Source organism: Anolis carolinensis, unplaced genomic scaffold (assembly GCF_035594765.1).
Source record: "Anolis carolinensis isolate JA03-04 unplaced genomic scaffold, rAnoCar3.1.pri scaffold_7, whole genome shotgun sequence".
Lineage (NCBI taxonomy): Eukaryota > Metazoa > Chordata > Lepidosauria > Squamata > Dactyloidae > Anolis > Anolis carolinensis.
In genome coordinates this window covers 24172296-24184997 of record NW_026943818.1, presented here as the reverse complement: position 1 = coordinate 24184997, position 12702 = coordinate 24172296, and the positions used below count along the sequence as shown (strand labels likewise).

The 12702-nt window shown below is 43.6% G+C and overlaps 1 long non-coding RNA gene across 2 annotated transcripts in view; it reads left to right on the top strand.

Moving 5' to 3' along the window:
- Positions 1-12702, top strand: part of LOC134293217 (uncharacterized) — a 291557-nt gene that overhangs the window by 172408 nt on the left and 106447 nt on the right. For both annotated transcript variants that reach the window (XR_010000237.1, XR_010000236.1), the window contains exon 4: positions 10738-10838. This is a non-coding gene — a long non-coding RNA (uncharacterized LOC134293217). The remainder of the gene's footprint in view (positions 1-10737; positions 10839-12702) is intronic.

The following is a 12702-nucleotide window of genomic DNA, read 5'->3' as shown; positions in this document are numbered from 1 at the left end:
ATGTGTAGGGTCAGTTGGGAAGTAGACCTTAGCTCTGGTTTGGAGCCAAGAGTTTTAGTGGTCTTGGGTGATGCAAACCTCTGAAAAATACTGTATTTTCTGGCATGTAAGACCATTTTTTAAGCCAGAAAAATCTTCCCAAAAGTCAGAGTTGTCTTATATGCCAAGTGTCATGCCGGGTGCTGAAACTTTCTAACCAGACTGGAGAATCTGTGGTCGCCGCATATAGCGGAGGGAGCTCATAAACTGCCGCGGCCGTGTCCCCGCCATGTGGCAACCGTAGGAAAGCAGCAAGAGCGGCGCTGTATAAGTACAGTAGAAAAAACATCCACGCACCGGGATTCGTGGAAAAAAAGTGACTTTATGCCAGGGGTCCCCAAACTTTTTAAGCGGAGGGCCGGTCCACAATCTTTCAGATTGTTGAGGGGCCGAATTATCATTTGAAAAAAATACAAACAAATTCCTATGCATTTTGCACTTGTCTTATTTGTAGTGCAACAACAACAACAACAACAACGAAAGAATACAATATTTAAAAATGAAAACAATTTTAACCAACATAAACCTATTAGGATTTCAATGGAAAGTGTGGGCCTGCTACTGGCCAATGAGATAGTCAAGTTAATTTGGATTGTTGTTGTTGTTGTTGTTGTTGTTGTGTGCCTTCAAGTCATGTCAGACTTTGGCCGAGCCTAAATCTAAAATTAATTATTTATTTACTGCATTTATTTACTGCATTTATATCCCACCCTTCTCACCCCGAAGGGGACTCAGAGCAGCTGTATGTACATACAATATATTATATTATTAGTATAACACAATATTAGCATTATATATTACTATATTAAACTATACCACTATACTATTATATATGTAATATATAACATATAATTAATATTATTATATGGTATTACTATTAGTATTATATTGTATAACACACGATTATTATCAATATTATATGTATATACAATATATTATATTATTAAAACTGATATAAAAATATTATATTATAAAACTGAGGGTGGGGGCCAGGTAAATGACCTTGGAGGGCCGCATCCGGCCCCCGGGCCTTAGTTTGGGGACCCCTGCTTTATGCGGTCCTGATGACGAGGTGAGGGAGCGCTGTGCCCAGCAAAACACACCTTTTCCACCTGTCTGGCCCACCCTTGTATCCTGTTACCATACCTCCTCTGCTTCTCAGATCTCGCTCCTGAGAACTGCACTGAAGTGGTGCAGGCACGCATGTTCGAGATCTGACAGCAGAGACGGGTGAAAGAGGCGTGTTTGCATTACTGCTCTGATAGTCTTTTTATTTGGTGTGCGCTGGAAGAGGGGTAGTCTTATATGGCGAGTATATTTTTAACTGGAAAAATTGGGGGTTGTCTTATACGCCCAGTCGTCTTATACGCCGAAAAATATGGTAATTTGTTTTGGATCGCCACCCTCTAAATCCTGATTGCTAGCAATGAAGCGCCACCAATGCTTCTTTTATTGTGCCAGACAGGTCCTTATGATATGAAGAGACCAGTTTTTAGTCACCCCTATATCTGATTTGCATGTTCATTTGCTGAAAAGATTGCATGCTTGGTTTTGGAACAAATAGCTAAACATGTAATGTGGGAATGTCCATGATCCTTAATTAAGTTTGCTTAACCCACTGTAAGAGACATGGGTTGGTTTGGCAACGTGAAGAAACAAGGCAAGCCTCCGCTCTTCTGTATATGAGCATTTGAATGGCAAAGAAGGGGAGGCTAGAATGTAAAAACTACCTTTGTAATAAAACGAAAGATCCTTTAGGGAATAATAAATCTGAGTTACAGCTCCTAAAATTAAGACTGCGTAGAGGTGGGAAGTGTAATGTCTGCATTTTTCAAATCCATGCTCTCCCTCTCCTTTTTTCTGTAATCAATACACAGTATAACGAATGAGCTTTAATAAGAACACTCTGTTTTATTATTCTTATTAATAATAAGGAGGCCCTTGAAAATATCCATGAAAGGAGACACTTTAGTTCATAATTAAGAAATGCTGGCTTCAGTTTTTACTGCCACGTACCTTCTACAAGTGGGCTTGATAGGAGGCATCTCATTTCAACAGCAGAAGGGTTTAAAAGGTGTGTGCGCTGCGGATTAATAATCAAGTGGAGCAGGACATATTTAATACACGTAGTACCATTTCCACTTAGGAAACATGAGGAAGGACGACAAACTCAGCAACAGTGTCAGCTATATGGGATATAAGGCCACCTACATTGGAGTTGTGTCATTTTGTGGTGGGGGGGGGGGAGCCTCAGTTTGTGCCCCACTTTACAGATGAAAGCATTAATGGGTTTGATTGGTGGGTCCAATGTTTACTTTCTGTTGTGAATTGAAACATCTTGCAAAATAGAAGCTGCAATTCTTTCCCTCGGTGCGGAAAAGTGTGTTGGACTGTTAGTGTCCCATAGCAGTGATGGGGTGATGTCTGGCTTTTCTTTGCACCAAAGAAACCTATTAAAGTTGAGCAATATACTTTTAGACTTGACATGCCAATCTTCCAGCTCTGTCTTTAGAAGAAGTGCCCTTTGCTACTTGGTGTAGGTTTGATTTGGTTCAGCTTCATTGATGAATTGGGTCAGGCACATGAGATGCTGGTTTTCATTCATATTCACCACTATATCAGCCCAGATCATCTCGCTGGGATTATTTATTTATTTATGGTTTATTATATACTAGCTTGGGGACCCGGCGATGCCCGGGTCATTTGAGAATGATATTGTCTTTTAATGTTATGTATTCTGTTTGGAGTGGGTGAACTGCACTTCCCAGAATCGTGGCTGAATCCTACCGAAACCCTGCCAGTATTATAAGTTGGCCATTTTGGGCGTGTGTACCAGGTGTGGTGCAGTACTCTCTGGATGAGGGTGAACTACTGCAATTTCCAGATTCCCGGGGCAATTGCCCCGAAATATCTATCAGTATCAACAGCAGGTAATATTCAGTCTGTGTGCCTAGTTTGGTCTAGATTTGTCATTGGCTGGGTATACTTGCAGTATGTTCTTTAATGAGGCTTGTCTGTGTGAAGTGTGGTCCTAGTGCATTGTCGGTGGGGGTCAGTGTTTATCTGGTTGCAGGTGAACTATAACTCTCTTTTTCCCAAACTTGTCCAATATGTTGTATTGGTTATGGGGGCTCTGTGTGCCAAGTGTGATGCTCATTCATTGGAGGTGAACTATAAATCCCAGTACCTACTACTCCTCGACTTCCAGACCAGTTCCCCTCCAAACCCACCAGTAGTCAAATCTGGGCATATTGGGTCTGCATGGCAAGTTTGGCCGAGAGCCATCATTATTTGGGTTGATAGTGTTCTGGGTGTAGGTGAACTACAACTCCTCTATATTCCCCAGTAGGAGTGACAATGCTCTGACTTGATGCAGGGTGAACTACAACTTCCACCATGTGGAGTCAATTCCTAAACTCCATGTGGAGTCAATGCCTAAACTCCAGTAAGTTTAGTTGCAGCTCAGTTCTGCTCTGTTTGTTATGCAGAGAGATTGTAAAGGAAAGGGCAGTGGGCGGGGCCATGCAAATTCCACAGCAATAGAGAACCCTGGGATGCCTGCCTGTGGTGGCAGAAAAAGCAAAATCTAGGATGAAATGGTCCCCAAACGAAAGCATTCCTTGTGTGGTGGGCTGTAGTGCTTGGGAAGGACATTAGCAGGGGCTGGGCTGCATGTTCATGGCGCTCGCTGTAACTGTAATGTCAGTGGAAAAGAGTGACCTGCTAGATTTTTAACCCTGAGAACTATAGCCTGTTTATGGAGGCCAGAGGCTGTCTGTATGAGCAGACATCCGTGCCACATACACACATACGGGTTTTTGCTTTTATTATGGATTTAGATTAGATTTAGATTAGAATTTAGATTAGATTAGATGTAGATTAGATAGATATTTATACCCTGCTTTATCTCCCCTGAAGGGGGCTAGACCTCGGTGCCATTGTATTGTAGTTAGGAGTTAAACATCTTGGCCATTGGCCATCTAATGTCCCACAGATCTTGCCTTGCATTCTGTCTTCTTTAATATTTAGTTATTTACAAGAAGTGGCTGTAAGAAAGCATTCATAAATGCAACCAATATGCTGTCAACTTGTAGATTTATGACTTTTCCATCTGATACCAAGCAAGCTGTTAATGCCATTGAACATTGGCAATGGCCGGGATAAGGGTGAGTGAGCTTAGATTAAAAGCGGACAAGACAGAGGTTCTGCTGGTCACCAGAAAGGCCTCTGGAAGGAATTTTGTGTTCTTTGAAAAATCAGGCTTGTATCTTTGGAGAGCTGCTTGACATTGGGCTGTCCTTGGCTCAGAGCTGGTCCTATAACTGGGCAGAAATGAGGCATTTCTGTTTGGCTGCAGAGGGTGGGGGACGCAGCTCAGGCAGGGCCCAAGCCTTACTCCAGAGTCCATCATCCATTCCCAGTTCTTCTTCTACAACTATCCTGGATCCATTATCCAGCCTGCTTCCTTTAAGTGCGGTAGAGGGGCTAGTGTTATAATTCTGAAGGACGATCTCTGATTTTTGGCAGCAGGCCCCTATAAGAGGAGGCCCCAAGACTTTTAGAGCTTTTTGGTCAATGCTAACAACTTGACTTGAGCTCAGAAGCAAACTGGAAGCCAATGTAGTTATTGCAGGACCAGTTTATATGGTCTCTAAAATGCATAACTGATATCATGCTGGCTGATGGAATTTTCACTAATTGCAGCTTCTAGATGCCCTTCAGGATTATAAAATTTAATTTTCATCACTCTGTTTAACTTCTTAAAAAAAGGTCATGATGAAGAACTTTGGAACTTTTTGATGCGACTTTTTTTACTATAGTACATGTATAATGGCAGAACTCTGAGATGTGAACGTTAAGTTTGTGTCCAGCAAAGGCATTATGTGTGGTTGTAAAAGAAGGGAAGGGATGTGTAAAATTGTTTTTACTGTTTTATCGCTGTTATTGTATTTTTATGTCAGGCATGGCCCCATGTAAGCCGCTCCGAGTCCCTCCGGGGAGATGGGGCGGGGTATAAAAATAAAGTTATTATTATTATTATTATTATTATTATTATTATATAAGGGAAGGGGGGAAAAGAAAAAAAAATTAAAGAAAAAGAAATTCGCAGTGCTGTTTGGACGGGCTGGAATGGCACAAAATTGGAGATGGGCGATTCCTGAAAAGGTTAAATATGTTGGAATTGTGTTGGAGAAGCATTTATTTTGAACATCTTTCTATGTATTCAAATTCAGTTTTTATATGTGTTGTCGAAGGCTTTCATGGCCGGTTCACAGGGTTGTATGTCTTTCGGGCTGTGTGGCCATGTTCCAGCAGTATTCTCTCCTGACGTTTCGCCCACATCTATGGCAGGCATCCTCAGAGGCTGTGTGGCATGGATGTCACACAGCCTCTGAGGATGCCTGCCATAGATGTGGGCGAAACGTCAGGAGAGAATACTTCTGGAACTCAGTTTTTATAGTTATCTGTACTGGTGTGTGTGGAATAGTCAGGGGGCTCAAAGCACAAGAGAATGTTTTGTTGCCTGTTTTCTTATGGGGTTACTTTTTAACAATGTGATATGTAAACATGATGTGTTTGGACATGTTTTGAGGTTCTCTTGATCATGGGGATGTATTCCCTGCCTTGCAAGGAGTTTCTTTTTCTAAAAAAAATAATAATAATAACATTAGGATTTCTGCATATGATGTGGAGGGGGGAGAAGTGGCTGGTGGTTTTGCTTTGAAAATGTGTTGGAGATGAGGGATGGTAGAGTATGTTATACTTATTCGGTACAGGTTGCCATTTGAGTATGGATCTGGACACGTTCCATTGTTTTTGAATGTATATTTTCTTATTGTATATTGGATTGTCTGTGTCAAATAATTAATAAAATAATTTAAAAAGAAAAAAAGGTGGTCCCACATAGATGGGCACAAGTGTTCCTGGTCACCATAATAGCCTGGCTTTCCAAGAGCGCTCCCAAGCTATGAACAGGATCTTTCAGACGGAGATCAAGCCTATCCAAAACAATCTCAGGTTAGTTTTCCTGACCAGCAGTCTCAGTCTATTCACCTGCATTCTGGGCATGGTGTAACCTTACATCTACCTGCTAGAGAGCTATTGTTGCACCTTGCATCTATATGTGGGAGAGAGAAAGGTGCCGTGTTATTTTGGTGCAGTGGAAGTGATAAGGAACATATCTTCTTAGTTGGCTTAGTGCACAGGGTGCAGCCTATCGAGAGTCTGATTTGCTGTTTGTTGTACTTTCTCTACGTGGGTTTATATTTGAAGGATGCTTGGAAACTTCCCAAACTGTTGCTACCACTCAATTTATGGTCCTTGTCTTTTATTACTTAGATCAGGGGTCCTCAAACTTTTTGAGCAGAGGGCCGGTCAGACGGTCGAGGGGCCGAATGATCATTTGAGAAAAAAACAAAAACAAATTCCTAGGCACACTGCACGTCTTATTTGTCGTGCAAAAACAACAACAACAAAAGAACAATACAATATTTAAAAATAAAAACAATTTCAACCAACATAAATTTATCAGGATTTCAATGGGAAGTATGGGCCTGCTTCTGGCCAATGAGACAGTCAGGTTAATTAGGATTGTTGTTGTTGTGTGCCTTCAAGTCATTTCAGAATTAGGGTGAGCCTAAGCCTAAAATGTATGTATGTATTTATTTATTTACTACATTTGTTTACTACATTTATTTTCCGCCCTTCTCACCCCGAAGGGGACTCAGAGCGGCTTACAAATTAGATATACAGTAGAGTCTCACTTATCCAACACTCGCTTATCCAACATTCTGGATTATCCAACGCATTTTTGTAGTCAATGTTTTCAATACATCGTGATATTTTGGTGCAAAATTCGTAAATACAGTAATTACTACGTAGCATTACTGCCTATTGAACTACTTTTTCTGTAAAATTTGTTGTATAACATGATGTTTTGGTGCTTAATTTGTAATATCATAACCTAATTTGATGTTTAACAGGCTTTTCCTTAATGCCTCTTTATTATCCAACAGATTCGCTTATCCAACATTCTGCCGGCCCGTTTATGTTGGATAAGTGAGACTCTACTGTACATACAATATATTATATTATTAGCATTGCACAATATTAGCATCATATATTACTATATTGAACTATACCACTATACTGTAATATTATTAGTAATATTATATGTAACATATAATATATAATTAATATTATTATATGGTATTATTATAAGTATGATATTGTATTAGATTATAATATTATTATCAATATTATATGTATATACAATATATGATATTAGTAAAACTGATATAAAATATTATATTATAAAACTGAGGGCAGGGGCCAGGTAAATTATCTTGGGGGGCCGCATTCGGCCCCTGGGCCTTAGTTTGGGGACCCCTGACTTAGATCTTAGAAGCCGTGGTAGCACAATGGGTTAAATCCTTGTGCCAGCTGAACTGCTGACCTGAAGGGTTGCCGGTTTGAAGACAGGGTGAGCTCTAGCTCCCAGCAGGATGGTAACACATCCGGGCATCCCCTGGGTAATGTCTTTGTCGACTGTAAATTCTCTTACACTAGAAGCAACTTGCAGTATGTTCTCAAGTTGCTTCTGACACGATAAAAAAAATAATCCTCAGACCTTGAAAAATATGCAGTGGTTATTCAGGTTCTGTACTGGGCACCCTCGGAATAATTTAAAATCTTGCCTTTGTTCTGTTGCAAGGAAATCTTCTCCAAATCTATTGGCCCCAAACCACCTCCCCTATTAAATATATCTCACCTCTCTCAGGTGTGGCTCAGCTTATGCAGCCAGAGCTGCTTATAGTACATTTTAAACCCATTGCATTCCACCAGAAATATTTAAGGGATCAGGAAAAGCTTGTAAATTGCATTTCTAGAACCTGTTTTCTTTATCAAAGGTAGTAATCCGACAGGGAAAAGAAATTTTGGCTTCTTTTACTACCCTGGCTTTGGCTTCTGATTTGATTTTTGAGAAGCTGAGTGGTGAGCGGAGATCTTTTTTTGATTATTATGACTTTCTTTTGAGGGATTCTGTTATAATAATGAAAACCCGCTCTATTTGTTGACACCAAAGGCTCATGAGCATATTTTTAGTTGAGATATAGGAGGCCGTTGGGCATTCTGCAAATGCATAACCCAACATGCACCACACTCATAATTCACTAATGTTTGCTGAATGACAGGGTTAAGTGGCTGCTATTCCCGGCCTCCCACCACACTAATGTATTCCAGACCCGCTCTCCTTCTCCTCCTGGATGGAAGTCAAATTGCTGCCTGCCTGGATACCGCAGCAGCCTTCCACTGGCGAATGAGCCCTGCTTCTTAAATGATTTTCATTTGTTTTTCTAATCTAATTTTTCCCATGGCACCTCACTAATCATCAGTCCCATTAAGGCTTTGATGGCTTGACTGCTTTCCAGAGACTAGGCCATCCCGCAGCCAGCAGGGTGCTGACCTTCAACTGTAGAAGTCCATCTCCTTGTGAAGCCACCTCACTGCCGAGGTCTCTCTTTCCATCATGGAGACCCCCCTGGCAAGGTTCCCCTCTCCTCTTTCCTTCTCCTTGCCCTATACAGTTCACTGTCTTGATCTAACTGGGACCTAGGAGACTTCCAGGCTAGGGTTGTGGAACATAAATCAATGCGGTGACTGTGTGGCACAGCCCTTGCATTGAACAGCAGTTGCAGTTTCACAACTTGAATGTGTTTGTGTACATACAGCCCTATTCAGCTGCACACACCATAGCACTATGAGCCACGGTGACGCAATAGGTTAAAACCTTGTGCCAGCTGAACTGCCAACCTGAAGGTCGCCAGTTTGAATCCGCGAGATGAGGTGAGCTCCCGTCTGTCAGCTCTAGCTTGCGAAGGCGTGAGAGAAATCTCCCAGCAGGAGGCAACACATCCGGGTGTCCCCTGAGCAACATCTCTATAGACCAGTGATTCCAAAAGTGGGTGCTGCCACCCCCCGAAGGGCATTGGAGCAATCCAGGGGGGCGGTGATGGCACCTATTAGGACGGGAACGGGGCAAGAGGAGGGGCGGGGCCTTTTCCCAAGTGCCGGAGACAGGGCTGAGCACCTGAGGCACCTGTTAGGACACACAGGGGGCGGAGCTAGAGGAGTGGGCGTGGCTTCTTCCCAAGAGCCTGAGACAGGGCTGAGACTATACCTCTCCTGAGGCTCTTGTTGGGACACAGAGGGCGGAGCTAGGGAAGGAGGAGGGGCCTCCTTCCAAGAGCCTGAGACAGGGCTGAGCCTCTATACCTCTCCTGAGAGACCTTTTAGGACTAAAGGGCGGGGCTAGGGGTGAGGGCAGGGCCTCCTTCCAAGAGCCTGAGACAGGGCTGAGAATCTATACCTCTCCTGAGGTGCTTGTTGGGACAAAGGGTGGAGCTAGGGAAGAAGGCGGGGCCTCCTTCCAAGAGCCTGAGACAGGGCTGAGCCTCTATACTTCTCCTGAGAGGCCTTTTAGGACTAAAGGGCGGGGCTAGGGGTGAGGGCAGGGCCTCCTTCCAAGAGCCTGAGACAGGGCTGAGAATCTATACCTCTCCTGAGGTGCTTGTTGGGACCAAGGGTGGAGCTAGGGAAGAAGGCGGGGCCTCCTTCCAAGAGCCTGAGACAGGGCTGAGCCTCTATACTTCTCCTGAGAGGCCTTTTAGGACTAAAGGGCGGGGCGAAGGGTGAGGGCGGGGCCTCTTCCCAAGAGCCCGAGACAGGGCTGAGCCTCTGTATACCTCCCCTGAGGTGCTTCTTAGAACAGGGGGGAGGGGTATAGAGGTTCAGCCCCATCAGGCACTTGGGAAGAGGCCCCGCCCCCTCCTCTAGCCCCGCCTCCTCTGTCCTGGCAGGTGCCGCAGGACAGGGATAGAAGCTCAGCCCTGCCTCAGAGCTCGTAACTCCGCCCATCCCAGTCCTGGCCGCCCATTTGTAGCCCCGCCCCCCCTCCCCTCCCAGCCCTGCATCTTGGACTAGGGGAGAGGCTCAGCCCCGCCCTCTTGAGCAGGAGCCACGCCCACCCCTCTAAGCCACGCCCCCTTTCCAGGGGGCGCTGAGTCATATTATTTTTGGAAAGGGGGCGGCAGGCCAAATAAGTTTGGGAACCACTGCTGTAGATGGTCAATTCTCTCACACCAAAAGCGACTTGCACTATGTTCTCAAGTTGCTTCTGACATGATAAAAAAACAAAACAAACCATGGCACTGCCATAGATGTGGGCAAAACATCAGGAGAGAATACTTCTGGAACATGGCCATACAGCCTGGAACACACACCACAACCCTGTGATTCTGGCCATGAAAGCCTTTGACAACACATCGACAGGAACGTGTGCCTGTTTTCCTACTGAAACAGAAATCCATATGATGGGTTCAAGAGGCCTCTCTTGGAGATCCTGAGGACCTTGCCAGTTGGCCAACAGCAGGCTTGGAGAAAGTGTGCCCCTGGGTTGAGGGTACCCCAAGATGTGCCAGTTCCTATCCTCCTTGTGTGATTTGTTTGGTTTTGGCAAGCTTTTCTGTCTCCCAGCTGTCTAATAGTTGCAACAGGCACAACATCCTTTTATTCTGGATTAGGTTGTTGGGCTATGAAAATGTTTTGTGTAAATGGATGGGTGAACTTGCATTTTTGTTCCGAACATCATTGTAGATGCATCCTAAGTCTTAACAAGTGTAATATCTTTTTTTGCAGGTGATCTCAGATTTCCTGTAAAATGCACAAGAGATCCCACCTGCTGGAAGCCTGACCATACCTCATGTTGAATGCAGCATGCAGGTCATGTGGTGCTTAAGGTAAGATATCACATTTCAATTTGTTTTCCCCTTAGCTATTTGTGTGGGTTGAGGCAGGAGTAGAATCTGGTTCTAATCGAAGGTGGGATGAATATTGTGTTCATATTGGTTCCAGGTTCAAATCCTGGGAGTGGAATGAGTGCCCGCTGTTAGCTCCAGCTCCTGCCAACCTAGCAGTTCGAAAACATGCAAATGTGAGTAGACCAATAGATACTGCTTCAGCGGGAAGATAACGGCGCTCCATGCAGTCATGCCAATGGCCACATGACCTTGGAGGTTTCTGTGGACAACGCCGGCTCTTCGGCTTAGAAATGGAGATGAGCACCAGCCCCCAGTGGGTTACGACTGGACTTAACGTCAGGAAAAACCTTTACCTTTATTGGTTAGAAATTACTTGAAGGCACACAGAACAAAAAATACTAGAGGTCTTTGGGGAAAATTCACCTTGATTTGGGGAGAGTTGTAGTTCACCTACATCCAGAGAGCATTGTGAACCCAAACACCAATGGATCTGGACCTAACTTGGCACATACACACGATATGCTGAAATTTGATTACTAGAGGGGTTTGTGGGGGGGGGGGGGGAGTTACCTTCCTTTCTGGGAGTTGTAGTTCACCCACAACCAGGGAAACTATGACCTCCACCGATAATGGACCTGGACCAAAATTTGGCACGCAGAAGCCCCATGACTAACAGCCGGACCCTACAGCCGGAGAGCACACTGAACCATAGAATCATAGAAGAGTTGGAAGAGACCCCATGGGCCATCCAGTCCAACCCCCTGCCAAGTAGCAGGAAATCGCGTTCAAAGCACCCCTGACAGATGGCCATCCAGCCTCTGCTTAATAGCCTCCACCACACTCCGGGGCAGAGAGTTCCACTTCCATTAGGAAGTTCTTCCTAATGTTCAGGTGGAATCTCCTTTCCTGTAGTTTGAAGCCATTGAACCCCACCGATGATGCATCCAGAGCAAACTTGCCCAACATAACAAACTTTAAGTACTGATAGAGTTTTCTGGGGTTAACTTGGCATGATGTGAGTTGTAGTTAATCCATAACCTTATGCATTTTGTACAAGTAAAAAAATGACTTTTCCAAATAACCTGGGCAGTGCCGGGTGCCCATGCTAGTGTGCAATTATATTGGGGTGAGAAATGCATTAGAGCAGGGGTCCTCAAACTTCTTAAGCCGAGGGCCGGTCCACAATCCTTCAGACTGTTGAGGGGCCGAATTATCATTTGGGGAAAAAAATGAACAAATGCCTATGCACACTGCACATGTCTTATTTGTAGTGGAAAACAACAGTAACAATGAAAGAACAATACAATATTTAAAAATGAAAATAATTTTAACCAACATAAACCTATCAGGATTTCAATAGGAAGTGTGGGCCTGCTTCTGGCCAATGAGAGAGTCAGGTTAATTAGGATTGTTGTTGTATGTCTTCAAGTCATTTCAGACTTTGGGCGAGCTTAAGTCCAAAATTATTTATTTATTCATTTACTACATTTATTTACTACATTTATATTCCCTTCTCACCCTGAAGGGAACTCAGAGCAGCTGTATGTACATACAGTGTATTATATTATTAGCATAGCACAATATTAGCATTATACTATATTGAACTATACCACTATACTGTAATATTATATGCAACTAGCTGTGCCCGGCCACACGTTGCTGTGGCGTTTTCTGGTGGTGTTGGTGAGAACTTGTTGAGGTAATGGTGGTATTGAATGTCTGTTGTATGGTTGTCTTTATGTTTAGTATGCATTTGGTTGTTTGTGTACTGTGAAAGTGGTGAGGATAGAGGACACTGTTTATGTTGTATTAGTGAGACTCTACTGTATATTTGTAATCTTAT